This window comes from Olea europaea, unplaced genomic scaffold (assembly GCF_002742605.1).
Source record: "Olea europaea var. sylvestris unplaced genomic scaffold, O_europaea_v1 scaffold2181, whole genome shotgun sequence".
Taxonomy (NCBI): Eukaryota; Viridiplantae; Streptophyta; class Magnoliopsida; order Lamiales; family Oleaceae; genus Olea; species Olea europaea.
In genome coordinates this window covers 7,040-12,170 of record NW_019239814.1, presented here as the reverse complement: position 1 = coordinate 12,170, position 5,131 = coordinate 7,040, and the positions used below count along the sequence as shown (strand labels likewise).

At 33.4% G+C, this 5,131-nt stretch overlaps 2 long non-coding RNA genes across 6 annotated transcripts in view; both read left to right on the top strand.

Annotated features, from left to right (window-relative positions):
- Window positions 1-1,143: 1,143 nt before the first annotated feature.
- Window positions 1,144-3,381, top strand: LOC111380685. 2 transcript variants are annotated; one of them, XR_002700221.1, is made up of 4 exons: window positions 1,144-1,437; window positions 2,789-2,930; window positions 3,052-3,105; window positions 3,198-3,381. It is a non-coding gene; the product is annotated as an uncharacterized LOC111380685 (long non-coding RNA). The 2 variants fall into 2 exon arrangements; XR_002700220.1 differs by having other exon boundaries at window positions 3,052-3,381.
- Window positions 3,382-3,938: 557 nt separating this feature from the next.
- LOC111380684 overlaps window positions 3,939-5,131 on the top strand; it is a 6,246-nt gene continuing 5,053 nt past the window's right edge. For 3 of the 4 annotated variants that reach the window (XR_002700218.1, XR_002700219.1, XR_002700216.1), the window contains exon 1: window positions 3,939-4,484. This is a non-coding gene — a long non-coding RNA (uncharacterized LOC111380684). The remainder of the gene's footprint in view (window positions 4,485-5,131) is intronic. The other variant, XR_002700217.1, reaches the window with a different exon arrangement.

Here is a 5,131-nt window from a genome sequence, read left to right as displayed (position 1 = left end):
TATTCAAAATTTTTACATTATATATATAATTTAAAAAAAATTAAAATTATTCGTATATGTTCTTCGTAACAAAATTAATTTTTCTTTAATAATATCAATTACCTAAATTACTTTCAAAAATTGTATCAGTACTCCAAAAATATTATTAATATCATTCATCTTATACATAAAAAGTGAAACACACGTGCTTACTGTTAGTTCCCAAAAAAATGGAGCTCAAACAGAGCCTTAAAATTATATATATAACAAAAAACTGTATTATATCTTCACGATATGTTCCTAAGCGCAAGATAAGCCTTAACATAATGGGCGAATCTACTCTTCGTCGAATAGATATTTTCTTTTTTCAGTATTTCAACAAATTGAAATAGTGGCAAAAAAGCCATGCGTCTATAAAAGTAAGATGTTCTTCGTGCTAATTTTGAAAAAGAGATTTACTTGCAACATTCATCGTGTTTTGAGGTACAAGGAAAGAAAATAATAGTGTGCGAAATTCAGTAGAATTTGTACGATTTAAAGAAAGCTCAGGACAGTGATATAAAATGTGTGATGTGTTTATGTATATTAATGATTTCTTTCAAGGTGCCTAGTTGATCATTGTTGTAGTGTCAAAGAAATTGACAACCACCAAATGGCGAAGAGTTTGTCAAGTCTGGACAAAGCCTTAAAATTATATATATAACAAAAAATTCTATTATATCTTCACGACATGTTCCTAAGCGCAAGACGAGCCATAACATAATGGACGAATCTACTCATCATCGAATAGATATCTTCTTTTTTCGGTATTTTAACAAAAGGAAAGAATTGACTATGGTGAAAAAAATTTGTCCACCACTAAAATTGACTAAAATTACGGACCTACTTGAAACAATGGCAAAAAAGACATGCATCTATAAAGTTAGATGTTCTTCATGCTAATTTTGAAAAAGAGATTTACTTGCAACATTCATCGTGTTTTGAGGTACAAGGAATGTGACCCGGTTTTAGCCCCTTGTGCACATCTCGCATTACTTAAAAATATGCCTTTGATAAATGGTTGAGATCGTGCCACTTGTTGTCGGCTGGACCGTTGGATGTAAGTGACCTTTTATATACCCTGACTTCTCCTTTTCTGAGGCATAATTTGAGAGACTTCTAGGGTTTCAATGAGTCTTGTTCTTTGTTCGTCCTCTTTCTGAAAACTCTTGGTTTTCATCTGTAATCCTTTAGTTCTAGGTGTTCTTAGTGAGATCTAATATAGATTACAGTGTTCTTGTGATGATTCTACTCACTGATTGAGTATTTGGTATAGGTTACTTTGGTGTAATCTATGTGAGAAAGAATTCGTGTGTTTTCCAAGTCTGAGGATTAGATCTTTTGGATCTCTTGTGCTATAATTCTTAAACACTTGATATTTTTCTTGGTTCTAGTGGATTGGAGCCATAACCATTTAAGGTGAATGCTCAACGTGGTGATTAACCCTTTGTGGGTGAACATCCAGATCTAAGGGCGAAAAATCGTGGTGTTCTATTATTTTCTGTTGTTGTTTTGATTACTTTTGGGATTGAAAATACCTACACTTGTGTATGTTTATGCATGTACATAGATTCATTTTAAATGTAGAATAAAGATCGTAGTTAAGTGCATAGCTATCAATATATGTATATGTGGATTTTATATAACTTGTCTTTTATATGTTTTAGTATATGTACGTCCAGTGTAGATGTATCTATGCATGTATTTGCACACACACGGTTACAATTTTGGTTCTCAGTGTGACTTCCTAGTAGTATGACCGTAGGAGTTTTTAATTCTATAGATTCATAAAAAATTTGAGGTTATGGCTTATGGCAGAGAAAATTTTTGTCAACCTAGACTAAAACATATAGATAACTGAAAGTTTAGAGAAGCAATTGCGGTCCTTGGACCTTATCTGAAACGTATTTGTTGTTTTTATGGTTTCTGACATGTTAAGACTCTTTGGGGTCTGCTCAGACTACATTTAGGAACAAAATGCATTTAATGCAAAAAAAAAAAAATGTTGTTGATTTAAAACTTTAAGTTTGCAAAAAAAATAAAATAATAAATGAGTGAGTGGTTTGCCTAATTTCGACGGCATCTCTGGAGATGTCCACTCGTGTTGTGCACCAATGATATGCTCTACTGAGCTACATACTGTGGTTGATTTAGCGGATCTGAGAAACTTCAACAGCTAATAACAACATTCTGCAGAGAAAACAACTTCCTCTTAGTAGAATGTGAACTTTTGTATAAGATCTAAGTTGATAAGTGTTCATGAGGACTGTTAAGCAATGTAACATGTATATTGCTTTTTATATTTGTAGAAATATGGACGTGAAGTTAAGAAAATACTGAAATTGGGTGTTCCATAATCTTAAACTCTCTTAAAACTTGAGAAATATGTAGTGGTGATTTGTGGATGATTTCTTTATAGTTGAATCCATAACATACGTTAGTGATTCTTTTTTGTTACCATTTGTGCTCTTGTGTGGATGCCTAATCTTATAGAATATAGGCATTTTTTGGACTGATTTGCACTGTTGGGACTGTTTCTGCCAGTATCAATGGTTTATGAGTTGGTTAAACATTTGCTTATCCCATTCTAGAAATAAGCTTAATGACATAATCACATTTTATGAAGTTGTTTTACAGCTGGCTTGGATTAAGTAACCATAGAAAATAGAGTTAATGAAACTTTTGGTTCATATCTGAGATTGTTCCACATATGCTCAAAGTTTATATTTATTTAAAGTGGATAATTAACATCGTGATATTTCTTTTGTAGATATCCTGGATTTTAGATGTTTGTCAATATCACCAGGTATTGTTTTAAAAATCGCATGCTGACTTTTAGGATTCTATCAGAAATGCAATTATTGATTCCTGCATAAGGGTGACAGACGATAGGAGAGAGCATTCAAAGAAAAGTATAGACCCATTTCCTTTTTACTTTACAGTGATAATTTTCCGATTTATATGATAACCAAATCAATTTGCTTTCCTTTTCAATTGGTTGAGTGACACTTTTTTCCATTTTCCAATTTTCAGGTTTTCTTCATTTTCATGCTTTATAACACTTCCAATCACAATGATCAACTGAAGGTTTGCAAGCTTTTTATTCCAACTGTTTACAACCGTTGTTTTTAACAACATAATCAATCAAAATCTTGTAATTTATTGTTGGGGGCAAACAGTCCTGAAGAAGCTACAAGATGGATTCAGTCATTTCAAAAAGCTGCTTTGACGGTCAAAACTGTTCTATTTTATTAAATTAGAAGATATATTTTAGATGATTATGGATAACTGCAGCCCGCTTGTGTACCACGGTCATTTGGGTATGTAAGCATTATTTTTTATGTTTATTAATGGAGAAGATGAATGGCTCATTTTAAATTGACTCATTATAAATTGACTACTCATTTAATATGTCTTTCTAAAATTATCCAGTGACACAAGATGACAGCAACAGTAGTTGTGGAATTGTGAAATATAATGTGTTCACGATATTTTTTCTTTATTTAACTTAATCATTTAAAGTATTTTCAGATTCATGTTGCTGCTACTGTTACTTATGGACAAAGTTGATGGCGGGAAAAAGGGGTGAAATGGGTGAGGACAATTTTACCCTTGTTTATGGAAAGAAAAATGTATTTTTGTATTTAATTAATGGAAAAACTGATGGAATATGGACGGAAGGATGTCCAGCACAAAGAAAGGTTGAAATGAGGGCAAAAATGTCAAAAAATGAAAGGTAGGGACGTTTTCCACAATAGACTTGAAAGGTAGGGACGTTTTGTGCCAATTACCCTTTAATTAACGGAAAAACTGAAGGAATATGGACGGAAGGACGTCCAGCGCAAAGAAAGGTTAAAATGAGGGCAAAAATGCCAAGAAATGAAAGGTATGGACGTTTTCCACAATAGATTTGAAAGGTAAGGACGTTTTGTGCCAATTACCCTTTTTTTTCCAAATGATTTGAAAGTTTTCAACTCGTTCCATTCAACAGAAGTGAGTTCCAGTCTTCTTTATGTTGACCTAACTGCTTATGTTCTTTATAGGATAAACCACTATAATAAAAACTCACATTCCATTGACTGGACTCTCTGTTCATCATTAGTTACCGATGCAATGACATTTGATGTTGTTGCACCATCACCCTCGAAAATCTTTGATTGTTAGAATGGTATAAATTAAGTTAAAGGTGTACCTTGCAAGATGGTTGAAACGGTTTGTCTAGCGTGTCTAATACTTGTTTAATGTAGGTCTCCAGTTATTCAAGGAGGCCAGAGATAGGGAATTTCAATTAAAGGTTAGTAGTCAAATGTTAATACAAAATTTGAAGTCTCTGAAACTTTCTCTTGTTATTTTTTTCCTTAATTTGTAGTGGGATGATCATCCTGCAATTATGGCTGTTGGTGTCGTCGATGGAATATCAGAGCCATTTTCTAAATTCTCATGTCTCTTGGTACATCAAGATCAGAGTAAGTTGCAAACGATGTTAGAGAAACAGAATTGTGACTTCAGTATGGAACGTTTCACTCAAACTCGAAATATGAGTAATAGTATCTTTTGTGAATCCATTTCCAAATAAAATTATTATATTTGGGCTGCAAATTTTTGTCCGTGCTCTTCGTCGCAAATACCTTTACATATAAAAATGTTATTGATCATATGTGAAGCTTCCAATAGAAGCCACGTGGAGGCAGCACGTACACATGCGTGACAATCAACACACGTGGCAGTCAACCCAATAATAAAGAAGGATTCAAGGGCTGCCTTGTTTGCTGAGGTGCTATCCCCATCAAAGTTCTATTGCTGAAGCACTCCCACCCCTAAAATCGAACTCCTTCATGTCCGAGGCTCTCTTCGTCCTCTATAACTGAAGTGATCATATTCTCTAAAGCAAGTCTGATAAGTGTATCTTTAGGAACAACTAATGTAACGTTTGCAGTAATAGATGTCGGATATGTCAGCTTAGAAATGTAGGGTGGCTGACCTCATGTCAAATGTATTTGTCAATATAATTAATATAAAACAGAATGATGTAACTGTTGGGAATCTACTTATACATGCACAGCGGAAAATTAAATTATTTCGATTCCCATCCAATAGATCTCATTGTGTTTGG